Raw genomic sequence first — 22,773 nt, forward strand, 5'->3', positions numbered from 1 at the left:
ATAAGGTCTCCCCTGAGCCTCCTCTTCCCCACACTAAACAACCCCAGTTTGCTCAGGCACTCCTTATAAGACTTGTGATTTAGGCCCTTCAACAGCTTCAATGCTGTTTGCATACACTCCAGTACCTTAATATCTTTCTTGTAGTGAGGGGGGGCCCAAAGCTGAACATAGAATTTGCAGTGCAGTCTCAACAGTGCTGAGTACAGGGGGATGATTCCTTACCTAGTCCTGTTGGCCACACTATTTATGATACAAGCCAGGATGCTATTTGTCCTTCTTGGACACCTGGCACACTGCTGGCTCATATTCAGCCTGCCGTCAACATCTCCAGGCCCTTTCTAGTGACTTTTCCTCCATGCCTATTGTTGTGGTTTAAGTGTTGAACCTAGGACACCTGTAGCATTGCATGGGGTTATTGTGGCCCAAGTGCAGAACCTGGCACTTTGCCTTGTTGAACCTCATACAACTGGCTTCAGACCATAGATCCAGCCTGTCCAGACCCTTCTGTAGACCCTGCCTACCTTCAGGCAGATAAAACCTCTGCCCAACTTCGTGTTGTCTGCAGACTTACTGAGGGTACTCTTGACCCCCTCATCCATATTAGCACTTGTGATCATCTGCCAAGTGGAGTTAAATTCATTTACCAACACTCTTTGGCCTTGGTCATCCAGCCGGTTCTTTTACGCAGTGAACAGTACACTTATCCAAGCTATGAGCAATCAGTTTCTCTAGCAGAATGCTATGATCAATGGTATCAAAGGCTTTACTGAAGTCTAGGTAGAAAACATCTACAGCCTTTCCTTCATCCCCTAAGCAGGTCACCTTAAGAGGGAGGTTGAGTTAGTCGAGCAGGACCTGTCTTTCATAAACCCATACTGACTAGGCCTGATCATCTGTACATGCCATGTGATGGCACTTAAGATGATCTACTTCATAACCGCCCTTGGCACTGATATCAGACTGACAGTCCTGTAGTTTATTGGATCCTCCTTCTGGCCCTTCTTATAGATGGCTGTCACACTTGTGAACTTTTGATCAACTGGGACCTCCTCAGTTAGCCAGGACTGCTGAGAAATGATTGAAAATAGCTTGGTGAGCACTTCAGTTAGTCCTTCAGTACCCTTGGCTGGAGCCCATCTGGTGTGTGTCTAAGTGATGTAGCAGGTCCCTTCTTCCAAAAGTCATAAACTCTTTTTCTCCTGAGTTCCAGTCAAAGCTCTCTGTTCAGCCAGGCTGGTCTTCCCCAACAGCTTTTATTTTGGCATGGGGACAGGCTGCACCATTAATATTTCCTTCTTAAAGAATGTCCATTTTGCCTACATGAATTTATAAAGAAAGCTCTTCTATTACTTTTACTGAGTTTTAACTTTTTTTTAGGTTTGATATAGAATCCAGTGAAATTATTAGAAAGTGTTCTAGTGACTTCACTGATGTATGAGTGATGTATGTAACTCATGTAACCACTAGCTACATGAGCTTGTGGTTACACACTAGCTCATGTAGCGTGTTCCAGTGTTCAGAAGAATTTTGATTTCTATTTTTCAGATGAAGTCAGGATTAACTAACCACTTATAGAGGGAAGGAATAGGTTGTGGCTAAGAACTGGAGGAAAAAACATTTCATCGCCTTTAAATGGTTCTTATTTGCATATGAGTACTTTAAGACAATTTTGGAAGTTCCTCTTAATGCTGCCCTTGAAATCTCATTTCCAGTGTTTGGACACTTTATCAAATAGCTCAGCTTACAGAATTGAAATTATCACCTGCAAAACACACATTGTATCTTTACCCTCTCATTGATCTTTTTAGTTAGTATAAAGCAGTCCACATCTTATGAATAACTAAACGTATTTTTATCACACATAAACATTTCCTAACCTGTACGATATAAATGTAGTTTTCTACCCAGCTTCTTAATTGCTTGCTTATCAACTCCTTATTCTTTCTGAACACTAAACTTTTACTGAAATTTTCTAAATGCCATTTTCCTGAACAAAAGTGATGTATTGGCATATTATTGTAGACCACATATGTGTGCTTGTAGAAATCTATCAACCCATTAAAAAAAAAAAATTAAAAAAACATTTCCACTAAAACAGCACAGAAACTTAAAATTCTATTCAAAAGGTTTATATTTCCTGGTGTATATACTTCTATTCAAGGGATTATCATGGTAAAAGCACGAATCTTCAGACCTTTTGACACTTGCACACATGAAGACTTTGGCACATCAGAACATGCATTACAGAGTCAGTTGTCATGTTCATAAGTATTTGTAAGATTCAGTTTTAGGTAAAGTGACATCTTTAGTTATTTCTTGTGCAAAGAAATATTTCCAGACACTTCTATACTTTCAACCATTTCCATATCCCTAGAGGTAGTATTTTTAAAATATCTCTGCAGCTAAAAAAATTTCTTGGAATTATTGACGTCAAATAAAGCTAGAACACTGCTTTCAGCACTCTCAACTCAGAAGCTTCAGGTTCAAGTTATTTCCACTTTCTGGTTTGTTTATTTAGTCGGTTGGATTTTGTTGTGGTTGCTTTAGTTTGGTTTGGGAGTTTTTTTAATTTTATTTTTAAAAGAAAGTGAATCAGATTGACATTTTCATTTTTTCTGCATTTGTCAGTAAAAGATTCTGAGTGACGACGTTGTCAAGAGTAGTTCTTAATTTAATTTTCTGGCACTCAAATTGTATATATTAACGTTTTAAATTAAATACTAACAGTATTTAATATTAGAATAGTATCATCTACATTTTTTAGTATTTTAAAGACTCAATTTATTAGAGTTTATAAAGTAAGTATGCCTGGATTTTGGAAAATGACATTTTACTCAAAATACATTTTTCCATTTGAAAGTGTCTCCTAAGGTCAAATGCCATTGATATTAATGTTTTAATGACAACAGTCTCATAACTGTATATTTTCCTGAAGAACAGTTTGTATTTTGCTCACAACATCTAGGTGATTAAGCTTTTTAAATATTCATTACATGAAATGTGAGATAGTTCTGTTTACATTTGTGGTCTTTTCTGATGTTCTTCATACAACTTTAGTGCTTGTTTCTGTATGTTTTATACTTTCCATGTTCTTACTTGCATAGAAGTGATGATGGGTGTGACTGGGAAAGGGATAATGAAACTGTAATACCTGACAGAATGTGAGCTATGCTGCTGCAATTCATATATTGTGTGTTGTTAATGTGTTTGCATGCTGAATTACAGAACTGCAGATCACACATTTACATGTTATCAGGGTTAGATGAGGCTTTGCAGAACAGTAGTACAAATAAAAAGTGAAAGTGTTTCTAGGGAAAGATTAATTATAAGTAATTATAATGACTTTTCTATTTCTCCCCTTGTTTAAAAACAGAAAAGAAGGCCTTGATGGTGGACCACTGAAATTAATGAACAGTTTATCATTAGTATCAATGAACATAAAATTGGACATGTTTCATCACTGGGTTTTTAATGAAAAAGAATGAGAGGATTTAGTCTTAATACATTAGAAATAGTATGAGATTAGAATAAATATATTTAACCCCCCCATGAAAGTTTTTTTTCTATTGCAAACTACTTTAGTGAGTTGCTCAAGACCTACTATAGGCTTTAGCAGAAATGTCACTACTGAATGCATACTGTCTTGCCCCTCCCTCCTGCCTAGCAGCAAAGTTCTACAATGCTTCAGAGGCAACTTACCTTCTGAAGTTTCAATACTTTTCATTTACATTCTGAAGAGAAGGTAAAAATTTAAATTAGACCAACTGCCTCTGCAAATTTATTGCTAGTAATAAGCTAAACGGGAGAGGAATCCACAGCATTCCCCTTTCACACAAGTTGCATACAAACTGCGGATGACTGTGGGTAGCCGAGCTTCTAAAGCAGACAGTCCTGTTTCTGCCTAGTCTGGATGTTACATTTTGTAGCAGTTTAAAATGTTCAAGCTTCTTTACAAAAAGAAAAAAAAAAAAGGGTGTTTCAGTAACAAACTTGGCTCTTATTTGACTTTTTAAACAGAAGTGCTACTTTAAAGTAGCTTTGTATTCTTTGCACTAAACCGCAAATATACCTCACAATTTTGGGAACCTTCCCCCCCCCCCCTTGTTTTTCTTTTTCCCTCAGCCGTTTTGGTTGCATATAAAATTCCATAACCAAGGAAACGATAAAGTGTGTTTAGATGAACTTATCCTGAAGTTCAAAAATCAAAGTATCTTCTAAAAAATTTAAAAATAAACAAAGGACTCAAACACTCATAAGAGTATGGCTTTTTTTTTTAAAGCTTAGGTTAATGCAAATACTTTAATTATTTATTTGGAGCACCCATTGCACAAGTAAAGTTCAACTTAACATCTTACTCTTACACTGAGAGCTGTAGTTCTTTAGGTTACTCTTGCCAACTTTCCTTTTTCTTGTACTTGTTAAAGACGTAAGTTCTCCTCAAGATGTCCCTACGGCAAAACAAACCCAGAAATGCCATAGCTTTGAAAGCTTGGGAAAACATAGAATCATAGAATAGTTAGGGTTGGAAAGGACCTTAAGATCATCTAGTTCCAACCCCCCTGCCATGGGCAGGGGCACCTCACACTAAACCATGTCATCCAAGGCTCTGTCCAACCCGGCCTTGAACACCGCCAGGGATGGAGCATTCACAGCTTCCCTGGACAACCCATTCCAGTGCCTCACCACCCTAACAGTAAAGAACTTCTTCCTTATATCCAATCTAAACTTCCCCCATTTAAATTTTAACCCGTTACCCCTTGTCCTATCACATCAGTCCCTAATGAAGAGTCCCTCCCCAGCATCCCCAGCATTCTTATAAGCCCCCTTCAGAAACTGGAAGGCTGCTCTGAGGTTTACATGCAGCCTTCTCCAGGCTGAACAGCCCCAGCTTTCTCAATATGAAATTCTATTCTATGAAATTATCTGTCTTCATACGGGAGGTGCTCCAGTCCCCTGATCATCCTCGTGGCCCTCCTCTGGACTTGTTCCAACAGTTCCATGTCCTTTTTATGTTGAGGACACCAGAACTGCACACAATACACCAGGTGAGGTCTCATGAGAGCAGAATAGAGGGGCAGGATCACCTTCTTCAACCTGCTAATCACATTCATTTTGATGCAGCCCAGGATACGGTTGGCTTTCTGGGCTGCGAGCACACACTGCTGCCTCATGTTAAATTTCTCATTGACCAACACTCCCAAGTCCTTCTCCGCAGGGCTGCTCTGAATCTCTTCTCTGCCCAACCTGTAGCTGTGCCTGGGATTGCTCCGACCCAGCTGTAGGACCTTGCATTTATCATGGTTAAACTACATAAGGTTGGCATCAGCCAACCTCACAAGCGTGTCGAGGTCCCTCTGGATGGCATTACTTCCCTCAGAGTATCAACTGAACCACAGAGCTTGGTGTCATTGGCAAACTTGCTGAGGGTGCACTCAATCCCACTGTCCGTGTCACCAACAAAGACGTTGACCAAGACTGGTCCCAACGCCGATCCCTGAAGGACATCACTCATTACTGGTCTCCAGCTGGACATGCATAGATCTTTGTCTACATGCTCTTAAGAGTTGCAAAACTAGTTGATCTTAAGATCCTTTCCAACCCAAACTATAATATGATTCTATGTACACAAACCACATGAATTTGCTATTGCAATAATTTATTTATGTTATTTTTTAGAACTAAGTAAAATAGAATTCTCAAACTTCAAATCTACCTTAACCTGGAGTATATATTACTTAAAAAAAAAATTTACCAGAAGACTGAGAAGTGATTATTTGAGTCTGCTCCATCTGGAGTCTTTCCATTGATTGCAGTGGGAGTTTAGCTAAGCCCTTAATACACAACTTTTTCTTTCATAGAAGAGCATCTGTAATTGGGTCATTTAATTTATTCTCACACTAATTTAGGGTTATTTCCCTACAGTAAATTTATTGGCTAGTTTAGTTTAAAATATCACAAAATTTTTCACTTGTTCTGAAATTCTCCTTAGGGCTGTTCTCAATCTTAACACACCATATCACATCAATTTAATAATTTCATTGAGTATTTTGCAAAAAAAAAAAAAAAAAAAAATCCCTCCCCCCAAATTCCCTGAGGTTTGGCTCATATTCTTTACAAACCTATTCTTGCAGCCCTGCTATTCTCAAGATAGGTATACTTCTTTCTATGTGTTCCATTACTTAATGGAATAGGAATTGAATTTAACAGTTCCTAACTACTTGTCTCTCTCCTTTATAAATCAATATCAGATTGGCTTCTTGTAGGTGTTCCCCTTTAATAACTTTCCAGAAATATCTACCACCACTGTTTATGTGGTCACTGCACTGTGATTTTTCAAATATATTTGCAGGCAAATTTGGCTTTTGCATTGTTGTCCTGGGTTCAGCAGTAGCAGTCATGTTTCTCCTTCGTGGTAGCTGGTGCAGTGCTGTGTTTTGACTTCCAGCCTGGGAACAGTGATGGTGATACCTATGTTTTCGGTTGTTGCTAAGTGATGTTTACCCTGACCAAGGACTTTGTGAGGCTCATGCTCTGCCAGGGAGGAGGTGAAGCCAGGAGGAAGCAGAGATGGGGTGCCTGACCCAGGCTAGCCAAGGACGTATTCCATACCACAGCACGTCATGCCCAGGATGTAACTGGGAGTTAGCCGGAAGGGCTGGGAGTCTGCAGGGCTGGAGGAGGTATGGGTCAGTGCTTGGTCGGGCTGGGGGGGTGAGTTATTGGTCAGCTGGTAGTGAGGTGATGTATTCTCTTCCCTTGTTCTTTCCTTTATCCTTGTTATTATTGGTAGTAGCAGTAGTGATTTGTGTTACACCTTAGTTACTAAACTGTTCTTATCTCAACCCATGGGAGTTGCATTCTTTTCGATTCTTCTCTCAGTCCCTCTGGGAGTAGGGGTAGGGAAAGAAGGGGTGGAGTGAGTGAACGAGCCCTCTGCCTGGTTTTAAACCACAATTGTGAAACAACGTGATCCTAACTGCCTGGTAACATCATACTTTTCTCCTAAGGAAGCAGTAGTAACAAAAATGAGAAGGATTTATCCTTAATGAAATAAAGTGAAATAGAATTGAGTATTTCTGGTCATTTATGTATCCATAAAAATTACACTTTAATTTTAAATCTAAGGTGAACATATTCAGTAAGCCACTTCGATGAAAAAGCAAAGTTCACCCAAATGATAATTTTTCTGATTACAAGCCCTCAGTTCTTGAAAGTTTGATGATGATACCAAACTGGGAGGTGCTGCTGTCTCTCCTGAGGGACAAGATGCCTTGCAGAGTAATCTAGATAGATTAGTTCATTGAGCAATTATTAGGGGATGAAATTTAACAAGTTAAAATGCTGGATTTTTGCACCTGTGACAGAGTAATGCCAGGCACAAGTATAAACTGGAAGAGGAGTGGCTGGAGAGCAGCCCTGCAGAAAAGGATCCAGGGGTGCTGATTGGCAGCAGGCTCAGGTAGGAGTCAGTAGTGTGCTTCAGCAGCCAGGAGGACAAATCACATCAAACACAGTATAGCCAGCTCGTCAAAGGAGGTTATTATCCCACTGTATTCAGCATTGGTGTGGCCTCACCTTAACTGTCTCCTGTTCTGGTCTGCAGAGTTTAAGAAGGGTGTGAAGGTCCTTGAATGTGTGAAGGTCCTTGAATGTGTGAAGGTCCTTGAATGTGTTCAGAAGAGGGCAACAAAGCCAGTGAAAGGGCTGGAAGGAATGCCTTATGAAGAGCAGCTGTGGGCTTTGGGCTTGTCTAGTTTGGAGAAAAGGAAGCTGAGTGGTGGTCACATTTCTGAGGATGGGGAAGAGGAGAGAGAGGTGCCGAGCTGTAGTCTCTGGTATCCAGTGATAAGACACATGGGACTATTCAAAGCTGCCATTAAGAGAGCAGTCAAACACTGGAACAGGATTCCTAGAGAGGTAGTTGATGCCCCAAGCCTGTCAGTGTTTAAGAGGCATTTGGACAATGCCCTTAACAACATGCTTTAACTTCTGGTCAGTCCTCAATTGGTCGGGCAGTTGGAATAGCTGATCATTGTAGGTCCCTTGCAACGGAACCCTACCCTATCCTATCCCATCTTATTCCAGCCCATCACACTCTGTTCCACTCTGCTCTACTCTACTCTACCCTACTCTACTCTATTCTACTCTACTCTATTCTACTCTGTTGCATTGCGTTGTGTTGCATTGCATTGCGCTGTGTTGTGTTATGTTACATTATGTTCTTCCAGAGAGAGCTGGGACAGATCTGGTGTTTGCAGAGCACATAATGGCTAATAACATACAGATTGGTTCTAGAGGGAACTGAATTTATGTGCATTGCCAAACAGAGACAGAACTGCCCTAGGTGTCTGAGAAATTTATGTAAGAAAGAGGATTTTAAATTTAGTAACAGGATACAGCAAAATTATTCTGACTAGAATTAAGGCAGGAAACAATAAGATCAATGGAATAAGAAAATAAATGTCTATGGTCACCAGGCCTCTTACAAATAGTCAGCTTGATCAAATGTACAGAGAATTTAGCCACAGCAAACATAGCACACACCCCAGTAGCTTGAAATGCCGTATCTGAAGATTTTAAAATTAGAGAGCAATGACCCAGACAGGATGTTGAAAATGTTTGTAAAATATTAAGAAAGGTATAATCATAACCCTAATAATAATAATGGGAGAAGTCAATTGTTCACACATAGACTGGTGAACGTTGCGTTACAAAATGTTGCATTTCTTTAAACACAAATGCTTTTTGGAGCAATTTCCCTTTAACAAATCACAGAAACGAAATCTTTTGATTTATTCATGAAGGAAGCACAATAATTGATCAAAAAATTATTTTAATAGTGATCATGGTGATTTCTTACCTCAGAGAAGTAAAAAACAAAAAAAAAAGTTCATAATTCAACTGAACAATTTTTTTTTCTTTTACAGAAAAAAAACTGTAAATTTTTTTTTAAAAAAAAAAACAAAACCAAAAAAAAACCCCACCCCACAGTTAAAAGATTACCTGAAAAGCAGCTAAAGGGATAAAATGTTTTCAGGAGTCATGAAGAATGTTTATTAAGGCTTTAGTCTTAAAAAAAAAGAAAAAAAAAACGAAGGGTCTCAAAACACTTATATCTGCTGAGTATGGCTAACCAGAAGAGTAAAGAAAGTGTAAGTGGCAAAAAAGCCTTTCTTGCTAAGTGGAAGCCTTCTCCAATTGAATAAAACAGAACAGACCAATAACTACTGCTATGTTAAGGGGGCCTTTTACCCCAGTAAGGGGTTTACCTCCACCCTGTAAGGGGGAAGATGTCACTCCTTCCTCCGTAAGTTTGATGGGTTTGTTATAGCTGCAGGAAAGACAATATTGGTGAGCCTGATTAGTGTGTCAGAGCCCTCTGCAGATGCTGCAGCAGACAGCACACTATATCAGAGGGTGTTTTGATCATCCTATTCAGGGTATCTGGTAGCAGATTCACCTACCAAGTTAGGAAAAAGTTTTAAGTAAGTTTTTAAGCCAATTTTAAGTCAATTTGAGTCTCTAGAACCTCAAAGAAACCAGATCAAGTTCAGCCCATTGACCAATCCCAGCAGTTACAATACAGTCTTCTGCCATTTTCCTTCCCAGTTTCACATATTTATATGATCTAATTTGAATTTGTAACTCCTCATAACCCTCCTACTTTTTACCAACTTGGCAGCTAATTTGCATAAGGATTATGTAATTAAATTGCTAAATCCACATGCACAGGAGAGGGTCTTCCTACCTGTGCAGGGGTCTTTTGAACTGTGGATGTGATTTTTAGTATTAAAAAAGAATTATAAGGAGGAAAGTTTAACAAACGTATACTTAACCATGTTCTCACTCATGAGAAACATATTTTGATGATTGTTCAGGTGTTGTCAGATGTAACATACTTCAAGGACAGTCTTTTTTGATTGGAGATTCGTTAATCTTACTTTTTCTCAGTCTTATTTTCCTCAGTTCTGTTTTTCTTGATCCAGTTTTTCCTCAAGCTTGTTTCTTCCAGTTGGTCTACAAGCACAAGGCCTCCCCAGCTTTCAGTTCTCGTCATAAATCACTGTTGTTTCTCGTTTGTCCTGACCCTTTAAGAGGCCATTGTATCTGTTCAAGTTCTTTACAAGTGTTGATTTTTCAGCTAAATACCTAGGGAATTTTAACTATATATGATTCTAAAGCTTGAATATATGATTATGGAGCTTAAACTAAACACTGATGGAGCTTGAGTGCGTGCCTGTGGAGCTTGAGTGGCTCTAGTCATACATGTTATTTTGGTGTGAAATCCCCTCATTTTACAACCCTTGTTTGTCAGCTGGGCAGTTTATCAGTACATGGCATTTTCATGTTCCTACACCTGCAGAGAATAAACCAGAGCCTGGCCACAATATCTTCATCCAGCTCCACTCTCTGTTAAGTTTATCTCAGCATATGCCAAGGCCACAGTGCTGCCTGGGGAACTATTGTAGATAGATTCTGTGCATGTTGACCACATTCCATCCCAGAAGTAGAAGTTGCGTTTTTACCCTAAAATTTCTTTAATATAGTAACATAACTTTGAGGATTTTAGGGGGGCGGTAGTCTCTAATTTCCCCCATTGCTCCACAACTCACAAATGTAAAGCCATAATAAAACAAACAAACAGAAATAATTCTAAAGAACAACACATAAACCCCATTATAATAAAATGCTTTCTGAGTGCCCTGGAAGTCCTATGACTGCTAGAGATGGTAGAGTCCAAAACTGTCAAGGTGTACAAGGGGCATCCAATGACATTATAGCTATAACAGACATTATTAGCAAGGTTAGTCTAAAGAACTTTTTCTAGTTGAATTGAAATTTATGAAAATGATGAAATACAGTTGGCCAGACAAAGACAGTCTCTGAGAATATGACATTGTTAAATTACTAGTTTCAGTTTATAACCTAGCCTTCAAAACAGCTGGAGGAATGGAAGTTGAAAAAAGCTATATATTTTCACATAGGATAGTCTGCACTGAACAAACAAACAAAACATTAAAGAATGGAATTAGAAGATGCATGGATAAGCAAGAAATATAGAACAAATACTCTTTCAGAAGGACATCATCACAAATTTGTTAAAATTATTGAAGATAATCAGAAATTACACTAGTTGTGTTAGTGATGTGTGTTTAGAGTTGAGATAAAAGGTATTAGTTGGAAAAGTTCACTGAAAATTCTTAAAGAAACTATGGCAGGATAGAAAAGAAAATCTTCTAGTTGGTCTTGTTAGTAACTTATAGGAAAAATGAAACAGGAATAATTTTAATTATTCACTGTAAAAGTGAGCTACCAGTGGGATGCTACAAGCATCTTGTGTTCTTCAGTATATTTGCAAGAAGTCTAGTATAGAAAACGGGTACTAAGATCACAAAGGTTTCTGATTAAACAGTAATGAAATGATTTTGAGTAGAATAAGATAAATGTACCTAGAATGAACATTTGAAAGACCTTATGATACTAAGGATGAAATTAATCTAATCTTACTTTATCTGTCTAAAAGTTTGATATCCAGACTAAACTTGGCATTTAAGGTTCTAATACAGTGTGTGGAAAAAGATATGTACTTTAGAATGATGGTCCATCCATTTCAGCTCACAGAAAGATGAATCAATTTCTTTACTGTTTATAGGGAAATCTTAGACAAGATTAGGCCTGATACTTTGCTTTTTCAAGGCTGTAAGAGGAAAACCATACAAGTAGTCTGGAGAGGGGAATGCCAGATAAAATTCAATGTAAATAAATGCTAAGTAGTGTTTATGAGCAATTTAATACTATATATATGGCAATGAGTGTATGTATATATACTAAATTATGCATACTAATTTATTCAGAAAATTGATTTTAAAATCATACAATGCATACATTCGATTCTTTAAAATTGGTAGTTAAGTGACCAGAAGTAAAAAATGCAATGAAAAGTAGGAGTTAACAGACAAGAAATACATAGGAAAAGCTAGAAAAATATCTTCACAATACTATGTAAATCAAAATCATATTTATCTCTGACACATAAGCCAAATTATCCAAAAAAACAAAAAAAGAAAGCAAGAAAGGATGGCCCAGACCCTCAGACAAACAGATGAATATCTGCTAACTTCAATGGACTTGCAATATTTGAAAAGTCAGCTCTGGATGTTATCACAAACACCTGTAAATTTAGTATTTGCTAGTCTGACAGCTTTCACATGTGTGTAATTCCATTTTACAGACAATTTTTAGTGACAGCATAAAGTCACATAGTTCTGGACATTGTTTCTGCATGGTACACTGTGAGCACATTTTTTGTGAGACAAATTTTAAAGATATTTCATTGGGCATTACTATTACTACTAGGCACACAGCTCTTCACAAGCTTGTTGGCTGGCAAGAGAAATGACCTTAGGTCTTTGTTTTTTGTCAGGATAATCTTGGTAAAAATAGAACTGCTAGATTGCTGCACTTTGTAACTGATGTCTTTTGTTTAATCTGTGTTTTTTAGTCTTATGTTTCTTATTCTTTTTGCTAAGATTTAAGAGCAATTCTTAAGTATGTATTTTTTCACTTTTAAGAGTATTCTCCTGCTTATGAGAGTACCCGTTCCTTCAAAATGAAAAATTATATTGGATTTTTAAAGGCACATACTTTTAAAGAAATATACTGTCTAATGGTTTTGTCATGAATTTTCTTTTTCTCCCTTATTGAGTATTTTCATCAAATTAAATGGCTGATATGAAGCATACTGAAATCAAGCCTTAAGTCTTCTAGTAGTCATAACATAATAATAGGCAAACTCTTAGTAGAAAGTATGTGAAGTGCAGAGGAACATTGAAAGTTGGCTACAGATGAAGAGACTACTTCAGTAGTTGGATTTCAAAAAAAACAGTGGTTTGCTTTTACCTTCTTTTTTTTTTTTTTCCATTGTTCCTACACATAACCTTGTACAGTATCTTTGGCATGGTTAAAGAGTGCAGATATGGTGTATTCCTCAAAAGAAATGTCTATGCTAAGTGGCAGTAGGAATCATTGTCTAGCCATTACAAAAAAACTTTTGATTACAGAAACATATGCTTTTGTTGCTATTTCTAGAATTAAGTACCCTCAAGGGATTTGATTGAAAACATCAATTGAAGTATGACAGATAGCTTGTAAAAACATTAGCAGTCCTTCATGTTCTACCACTGTTCATCATGCTTAAACTAAAACTATACATAGATATTGCATGGCAGTCCACATATTATTTAAAGGTTGTTTTCAAAATGTTAGAGGTTAAATAATGTTTCTTCTGGGCAGGAACACACGCTTTGAGATTTCTCATATGATTGAGATGAAAAAAGATAGAAAAGGTCATGAAAGTAAAGCTGGAAACTCAATTTGTCAGCCATTACAGAATTTGTTTTTGTGGCCAAACACAAGATCTGTTGTTGTTTTCTACTTGTATGTAAAAAATATAAAGATGTTACTGGGGTTCTAAAACAAAAAATCAGAACCATAGAATGGTCTGGGTTGGAAAGGACCTTAAGATCATCTAGTTCCACCCCCCCTGCCATGAGCAGAAACACCTCACACTAGACCATGTCACCCACCTAGACCATGTTCATCCAACCTGGCCTTGAACACTTCCAAGAGTGGAGCATTTACCACTTCTTTGGGCAGCCTGTGCCAGTGCCTCACCACCGTTGCAGTAAAGAACTTCTTCCATATATATAACCTAAACTTCCCCTGTTTAAGCTTTAACCCATTACCCCTTGTCCTATCACTACAGTCTCTAACGAAGAATCCCTCCCCAGCATCCTTGTAGGCCCCCTTCAGATACCGGAAGGCTGCTATGAGGTCTCCACGCAGCCTTCTCTTCTCCAGGCTGTCATGGCTTAAGCCCAGGCTGTAAATCAGAACCACACAGCCCTCAAACTCAATCCCCTCCACCCTGACCTTTCTTTCCCCCCTCCCCACCCCTGCTCCCCGAGGGACAGGGAGGAGAATCGAAAGAATGTAACTCCCAGGGGTTGAGATAAGAACAGTCCAGTAACTAAGGTCTAACACAAACCACTACTGCTACCGCCAATAATAATAATGATAAGGGAAATAATGAGGGAAGAGAATACAATACCATCCACCGAGCAGTAAGCCAGCCCTTCCAGGTAACTTCCAGTTACATCCCAGGCATGACGTGCTGTAGTATGGAATGCCTCTTTGGCTAGTTTGGGTCAGGTGTCCTGTCTCTGCTTCCTCCCGGCTTCCCCTCTTCCCTGGCAGAGCATGAGGCTCAGAAAGTCCTTGGTCAGAGTAAACATTTGAGCAGTAACTAAAAACATCGGTGTTATCAGCGTCGTTCTCAGGCTGAAAGTCAAAAAAACAGAGCACTGCATCAGCTACTGAGAAGGAGAAAAAATGACTGCAACTGCTGAACCCAGGACAGCTGAACAGCCCCAACTTTCTCAGCCTGTCTTCATATGGGAGGTGCTCCAGCCTCTTGATGACTTGCTACAACAGCTCTATGTTCATGTTGAGGACACCAGAACTGCACACAGTACTCCAACCGTAACATCATATATTCTAGAAACTTAAAAAAAACCCAAACCCTAAGCACAAACTATTCTTAAGAAAGCACCTTTGAAAGTCTCGTGAGAAAGTGTTTTATTTTTTAGCACATTTGGAAGTCTCATAAGAAAGTTTGTTGTTTTTTTTTTGTATTCATAATAAGGCAATATTAATAAAGTCCACAACTTATACCTCTGAATAGTTTGGAAATTTTTGGCACATAAAATATAAACTAAATTTACAGTTGCAACACTGCCAGAAATAAGTTGAAGGCACCATTCAGCTTTACATTATGCATTTCTAACTGAATAAAAGACCAAATTCACAAAAAAGAACCGTATTTGAAGTAAAAGCATGAAAAAGTTAGAAGTAACACGTACTATATTTATGAAATGGAACTCAAAATACTGGCTAATTCCCATACTAGTCAGTTTACTTCTCATGCAGCAGCAAGACATGTCCCATATAGTCCCTATGTTCTTATGTGACAACATTTTCGTAGAACAATGTTATTAGTTCAGATGATTCCCTCTTTCCAGTTTGTGTCTAACTGTTCACCAGCTTTGTCATCTATGTCACCACCCACCAACCACTCCTGCTGAGAGATTGTGCTGAGAGACAAAATTTCTTCAGACTGACATTATAAGGAAAAACAACAGATATCAGTAGCAGCTCTTAGGATACTTTATTTCTTCCTGCTGGGAAAATGACTATTACCATGCTGCTTGCCAGACTGAGAGAGAAAGAAAAGAAGCAAGGTAGCTTGCATTTGTCTGATCTATTCTCAAAGGTGACAAAACCTTATTATGAGTATTTTGTTAATTTATTTCACCATTCATTTAATTTCCTAGTTTGAGTTATTGAAAATATTGGTGAAATAGGGGTTCCATCTCAAGTGAAACCAAGTACAGATGTTGGAATTGGATGCAAGTTCAGCCTGAAGGCAGTCAAAATCTCAGTGATATTCCCACTTCCTAACCGTGATTTTCCAGTTTCAGCAGAATGAGATGGGAATACCTTGCTTTTTTTTATCATTTTCAATCCTAATAGCTCTAGGAAAAAAGGGAAGGAAGGGAGGGAGGGAGAGAGGGAGGGAAGGAGGGAGGAAGGAAGGAATGGAGGGAGGGAGGGAGGAAGGAAGGAAGGAAGGAGGGAGGGAGGGAGGAAGGAAGGAAGGAAGGAGGAAAGGAGAGAGATGGAGGGAGGAAAAGCTTTACTTTAAACCAACAGACTTATTTATAGAATAAGACTCAAATACATTTAATATAACTTTAGCTACTCAAGTGAAGTAGTCTGGAATTTAGGAAAAACTAGGTTGGTGAATTCTGGCTGTTCATGCCTCCAGTGATTACAGAGGAAACATAAACAAGCTAGGTTCTTAATTATATCTGAAAATTACTTTTGTTTGCATAGTGGATCAGTGGTTTTAACATTAAAGGCTGAATTTATGAATTCTCTGTGTTCTGGGATTCTTAGTGGCGAAGGGTTTGAGCTGGTGGAGACAAACACAAGACTGGCATGTCCTGAAAATCTTAGAAGCAGGGCATTCACACAGTAGAGGTGCTTTGCACATGTATTTAAAGTGTGTTAAAGTTGTTGGGAAAGTGCAGATCAGCTTCAGCTTTGAAGTACAGTAAGTTTATCAAATTTTTGACAGAATTGTAGGCATCCTTATGCATGGGAAAATGATACTCTGCACATTTAAAGAGTCTGATAGCTGAGAGGAGTCCAAATAGCTCTTCAGGAAAGCATATCTGATTTTTGAAAAAATGTTAATTTATAGTTCATGCGTTATAGGATCAGAAGGAAAAGTTAAAATCATCTAGCTGGACTGGACAGACATTTAGCTAGAATTTGGATGAAATAATTCTTACTAAAATTGTAGAAAAAAACCACAAAACAGCAAACCAAAACAACTTTGATTAAGAATTTTTGGTCAGAATCAAACAAAATTAGATCATATATTATTCTATTAAGTAGTAAGTCTTGATATACTTTTAATATCAATTTTATTTAAATTCACTTCCATTACAGTCTTATTTACTACACTGAAGAGCTCTGTGTTATCAAATTTCTGTTTCCCTGTGGTTTTACAATATCTACTTTCAATATGGAATCTCAGAGAGGACACAGTATTCATGTAATTATTCCTTCATTGCCCAAACTAGGAGAGTATAAAATCCTTATTTCTATATATTCTACTCTGTCTACCCTAAGGGTGCCCACCTTAGGGAAACACTAGCTTTTTAGTCACAATGAGGCACTGAGGTAATTTCCAACTGATTATCACCCACAGATAAATGATACTATATGAAACCATACAGTTTTACATTAAATGACATTACAAAGCTGGAATATGACCCATTCTGTGTAAGGGTAGCATAGTTTTACCTAAAAATAAAATTAAAAAAAATCAAACAAATTGAGTTCATATATTGTCCCACAGATTGAAATCTGACATCTTAAGGTCAGTCGCTGACAATCAGAACATGAGGATACAAAGGCAATTTAGTATTCATGTTTTACATTACAGTACAAAAACACATTTCTTTTTACAGACAGATAAAGCCCTGTAAATCTTAGAGACTGTGTTTTAGCTGAAAAATCAAAGTCCTTAAGGGAACTGTTGACAAGAAACAAAACCAAAAAAACTCAAGTGAATAAAGCTAAAAAGACTAAAATAATTTGTTTATGAATAACAAAGCAGAACAGCTCCAAATGGTGGCAAATGCAATTCTCTTTTATGTAAAAGGGCACAGCATAACTCAAGTGTATAATATTTGCAGCAGCTGTGTCAAATGCCCCACAAGCAATTCTGTCCTCACCATTTTTGCTTCAGTTCCTTTACCACCTTTAGCTGAGCAAAGACCACAGAGATCTGTGGTATGCCAAATCTAAGGGGGAAAAACAAAGAGACAAACAAACCTTCACAAAGAAATTAAAAGTGAATGTGTAATGAAAGAGGTAATTTATACGCACTTCATTTTTCTTCTGCCATTTATGTAGCTGTGATTTTATACCATAAAGCTGGGAAATGCCTTAAGTAAAGTAGCAATTAAGAAGGTACATTTTTTTGAGATATCTAACGTAAGTATATTAATGTAAGCAGGCATTTTGGTTTACATCCTCTCTAAGTTGCCACTCACAAGTATAAAAATATGATAAAATGTATCTTCAGAAAAATTCCTCCCCAAACTCCCCCCTGAGTTATTTAATAAGAAAAAAGTCTTATTGAATGCCTGCATACTGGAAACCATTTTTGACTTTTGTGGAAATTAACATGTCTCTGAATAATGCAACATATTCAGTCTTGACTACAATCTCTGCCACCTCGTATGTTATGTAGCTCTCTCAGCACAAACGATTGAGAGAGTTTTCCCATTAAACTGCACTTTCGAATTCTCAGATTTTTTGAAAACAATGACAGCTATAAATAAAAAAAATTCTAGAAGCCTGACTTATTAACTCACAGACTTTCACATATTTCTCTCTTGTATCAATATTTGCTTGAAAAAATAGGAGAGGCTTGCACACTCTTCACACAATTTTTACTTTGCTGGTTTGAGCCCAGTCTTAGATCAGAAGAAAACCTCTACATTTGCCCAAAATAAAATATGCAAACTATATGATTTTGATAAGATTATTTTTATCCCATCAATCCACAATAACAGAGTGAGGAATGTTATATAACAAGTGGCAGTTATTTAGATATTTTTTTCTTTCACAGTCCTTTAATTTCTTTCTAATTTCACACATACATAGAAATGAAACCAGGGCCTGAAGTGTGGTACTATAGGGTTCCTAGACTGTATGTATTGCTAGCTAAAATTATGGAAAAGACATAAATCAATTCTCTATGCTATGAATGCATTTCACCCATAACACTCCTGAGTGACAACATCTACTGTTCAACTGACATTGTTGGTCAAAGGCCTTCTTCACTTCTGTTCACAGCACAAAATCTGTTTACTTTGTTCTTTATAGAAAAGTAGGTGAATTTCACACTATTTCAATATCTATTCAAAAGACATTTGATGTGATACGAGAGTAATTGTGTGTGCAAGAATACAAAAAGAAGTACAATTCAGTGATCATTACCATTGCAGTAATAGGCTTCAACTCCCATAAAACTTGGTCCAATATATAATAGACCATTATGATTATTATTTTTATACTAACTTGGCTCAAATCACAAAGCTAAGTCTGTGCATAATGTTTTCACTCTTGGATTGCTATAATATACTCATGTCTTTTGCCTGACATAGTTACGTATCGCAAAATAATATTGTGCTCTTACCTCTCTTGTTGGTAAGCCATCTGTGACAAAAACGTTGACAAATTAGGTATGTTTAAAAGCCAGCTCCATGGACTTACTGCCCTAAAACAGGAAGGAAAAGAAATAAATTTGAAGTAGGCAATTGTAATTTATTCATGCTCACAGCTTACCACTGTTTTCACATATGAGGATGCAGATGTCAAGTAACAGCAGACAGAAATTAGGATGACTGGTTTTGTTGTTGATACTGTTTTGCAATATTGGCATGGTATGAGAGGAACTTCCAGCTACTTCTAAAAAGAGTCCCTTTTTGGGGATTCTGGAGGATGGTAGAATTTTTATGACAAGCTGCATAGGAAATGCACACCCATTGTGGGACTAAAACACAAGGAAAGACAAACTGTGTGCCTGTTATGGCTGGTGATGTCAATGGCTACCAAAGCTCACCTTTATTACATGAATACAAACTACGAGTAAGCAGGTAAATTTCTTAGTGTTGTGCAGCAAGACTTGGTGTATCTTGTTTGGCTGTGTTCTGTTTTCCAGATAAATATGTGCTATCCAGACAGAACACTCTTTAGTTGTTGGATGAGATTTCCGTGTAAGTACACAAAGCTTAAGGTGTTGTGCCTGATTCCTATTTTATACACCAGGATAACATGGACTGTACAGCTTTTCCTTCCATGAGAGACTCATAACATCAGAAACATTTAGAACACTTTTTCAGCCTGTGTTTAAAATAAATTTAAAATTATTTAATTTGTTAAAATGGCTTCTTAATGCTGCTCTCATTTGAAATAGTTTCAGAATAGGTGAGAACAGGGCACTCAGGATTTTGTGAGATCCATGAAGATATTTGTGCATTGCAGTGTTAAGCATTACATTGTCTGATATGCAACTGTTCCTGCTGCTTAAATCACTCATGTTATTGAAATTGGAACCAAGTTCTCTGAAACATACACGAAAAAATTCAAAATCTTCAGAAATGGATCACATTTTTTCCACTGATGTCCAGTGATAGGACAAGGGGCAATGGGTGTAAACTGGAGCATAGGAGGTTCCATGTGAACATCAGGAAAAAATTCTTTACTGTGAGAGTGACAGATCACTGGAACAGGTTGCCCAGGGGGGTTGTGGAGTCTCCTACATTGGAGATATTGAAGGCTCGCCTGGACAAGTTCCTGTGTGATGTACTCTAGGTTACCCTGCTCTTGCAGGAGGGTTGGACGAGATGATCTTTTGAGGTCCCTTCCAACCCTTAGGATTCTGTGATTCTGTGAAAAGCCATGGAACTTTTAGATCTTGTCACAGATTCCTTCCGCTACACTCTTCACCCCATAGCAGAGTAATATGCAAATAGATAGAACTGAAACATGGGTTTGGATAATTGCATTAAGCTTCAAAATATCATAACAAAGAGCTCTGCTTACATACACAGTACTGATGCCTTTGACTGATGCTGATCTAAGCTCGAGAAGAGAATTGATAATGAAGACAGTGAAGTGATATTCACTGACCTCAACGAAAATCTGAGGTCAAACCCTTTAATTAGAGAATTGAAAAATGCACAATAGAATGAAGAAGTCCCTAGAAATTTATGAATAACTGTGGGGTGGAATTTAGTATTAGTCTGCCTGTCCTAGTAGAAGTTCTTGGTAAGTCATTGATGGGTAGACATGTACCATTTCATCTTTTACTTCTGATGAAGAACATTTAAATCCTATTAAATCCACAGTTTTTATGAGACAGACAATCATACATTATGCAAAAGCAATTGACAGGATAATTATGCAGAGTTTGAGTATCTGAATCCCGTTTTTTTTTATGTCAGGTTTAAACTGCTTTCTACCTAGGTAATTACATTGGCAACTGATGGGATTTTGAAAAAAAAAAAATAAAAGAAAAAGAAAATAGCCAAAGAATCAAATTATTTAAAGATGCATACTTATTTTATATAGGGTACACTATTTGGGTGGAATGTGTCTTCAACTTTTCATCAATTAATATCATCAAAAGAAAATAATAACAAAGGCTTCATTCAAATGGAAATGAAATAAGAGAAAAGATCCAGCAGGGGTGCAGGCAATACAGCAACTTCTCTCATTCTCACAGATGCTCATAGGGCAATTGTATCATGTTCCCCTTATGAAATAATACAAGTTATATAGCTGCCCGTCTTCTGAAATATGTGCAACAAACAGTATCAAAATGACCATGACCTCATTCCAATGAGGTGTGGAAATATCATTTCTATTTTATGGCTAGAAAAGCTGAGACAAGTGTAGCTGGAATATGTTTTGCCCAAGGTTATGGCAGAACTGTATGTGAAAAGTACATATGGAAACCAGATCTCTTGGTTCATGGTCTAGTTTATTATCCATAAATCTAACTCTACTGTTTTCTACCTATATTCCTGTAACCTTCTATTGACATATATACAAAGTACTACTATCCAAACAAAGAAGTTACACATATGTATTTGCTGTGTAATGAGCTGTTATTTTCTTCTCGCCTTGGAAGTATCACCTAAAATTGTGGCCTTAGTTGTCCTGTTATCCTTTTGAATAGTTTCCAATTACTTCTAGTGACTCACTCAAGATCATTATTATTGACACATAAAAGGGTCTTTTTGCCTATATCATCAAGAGGTGCCAAAGGAAAATATATATCTCCAGTGGGCAAAGACTACTGCTCTGCACATTTACATGCAAAAGTTTCACTAGTCTATTTTATTCTTATTTTCTTTTTTTACATTTTGAAAAAGGGCTTTATTGTCTCTCTGGTCTGAAACCTAATTAGATTGACACAGACACTGAATGTTTTATAAGACCATTTCCTTGGCTTCAAAAACTGTATGGGGTGAAAATAAAGTATGATGTTAATTATGGCCCTAAGATACGGATCAAGCAGTGCAGTCATCATAGCTATTTTCTGTTCAAATATTCCAGATTCTGAAGTTGCAGTGATAGTCTGGATGTTAGTTTTGCTATTAGCGTAATCAGAACTATCTTTTCTTTGGGGTTTCAAATTTCTCCTGCACTTTTCCAAGAAGAAATTTTAAGTTGACACTTGCATTACTTTATAGGTTGCATTACTGACTGGTATAAATACATGTATGAATCTGTGTACTACACTTATTTTATAGAGAGGAGGGTAATAAAAACACGAATGAATTAGAGAATTTGTGAGTTAGAAACATTGACATTTGTTATGAATTGGCTGTCATATGTGCATAGCCTGGAAAAGATAACTTGGTTACAGCTTCTTTATGTGATATTTAGGTAACTTTTTCACAAGTTCTTAGACTGATAGCATAAAGAAAGGGTTCTGGAGGGATATATGAAGTTTTATAATTGGTTTTAGTGCTCTCAAGCTTAGATGTATTTATTACATGAATGTATATATCACAAGTCTTGCTCAGATTTTTTTTTTTTTCCACAATAGTCTTTCCACATGCCGGCAAATAACTTACATTCTCTGTATTCATTCGTATGCCTTCAAAACTATCCTAGCTTTGTAGATATTTTATGAATTTCCTCTTTTTTCCTGAATGAACAAATACTTTGCAAATGCTACACACCATTCATTTTCTAGTAGTTTGTGACAGAATCACAGAATAGTTTGCATTGGAAGGAACCTTCAGTGAATGGCGACAGCTGAAAGTTTGTGTTGAAAGGAACCTTCAGTGAATGGCAACAGCTGAAGCTGAGATGGGAAAATAAAAGTCTCTACATTTAAATGGCCATTCCCTAACAAAATATGCATTTCTATGACTTCTCCATTTTTGGTATCTGCTGGTAGATTTTATTTTCCTTGAAGATAAGAAAAAGACCTCGAAAAATTGACTCATCTGTTTCTATGACATAGTTAAGACTGCAAATCAATTAGGGCATTTTTCTCACATGTGCTATGAAAGCTTTGATGTTGATGTTTACATTAAGAAATTATTAAGGCAC

At 37.2% G+C, this 22,773-nt stretch overlaps 1 long non-coding RNA gene across 1 annotated transcript in view; it reads right to left on the reverse strand.

The window, feature by feature from the left end:
• Positions 1 to 2,151: 2,151 nt before the first annotated feature.
• Positions 2,152 to 22,773, reverse strand: part of LOC134158466 (uncharacterized) — a 1,166,824-nt gene continuing 1,146,202 nt past the window's right edge. Inside the window, exons 2-3 of the long non-coding RNA XR_009962774.1 lie at positions 4,236 to 4,725; positions 2,152 to 2,679 (exon numbers count right to left, since the gene is read on the reverse strand). This is a non-coding gene — a long non-coding RNA (uncharacterized LOC134158466). The remainder of the gene's footprint in view (positions 2,680 to 4,235; positions 4,726 to 22,773) is intronic.

Source organism: Pezoporus occidentalis, unplaced genomic scaffold (assembly GCF_034315485.1).
Source record: "Pezoporus occidentalis ecotype Australia unplaced genomic scaffold, CSIRO_AGI_Poc_V1 ctg13, whole genome shotgun sequence".
Taxonomy (NCBI): Eukaryota; Metazoa; Chordata; class Aves; order Psittaciformes; family Psittacidae; genus Pezoporus; species Pezoporus occidentalis.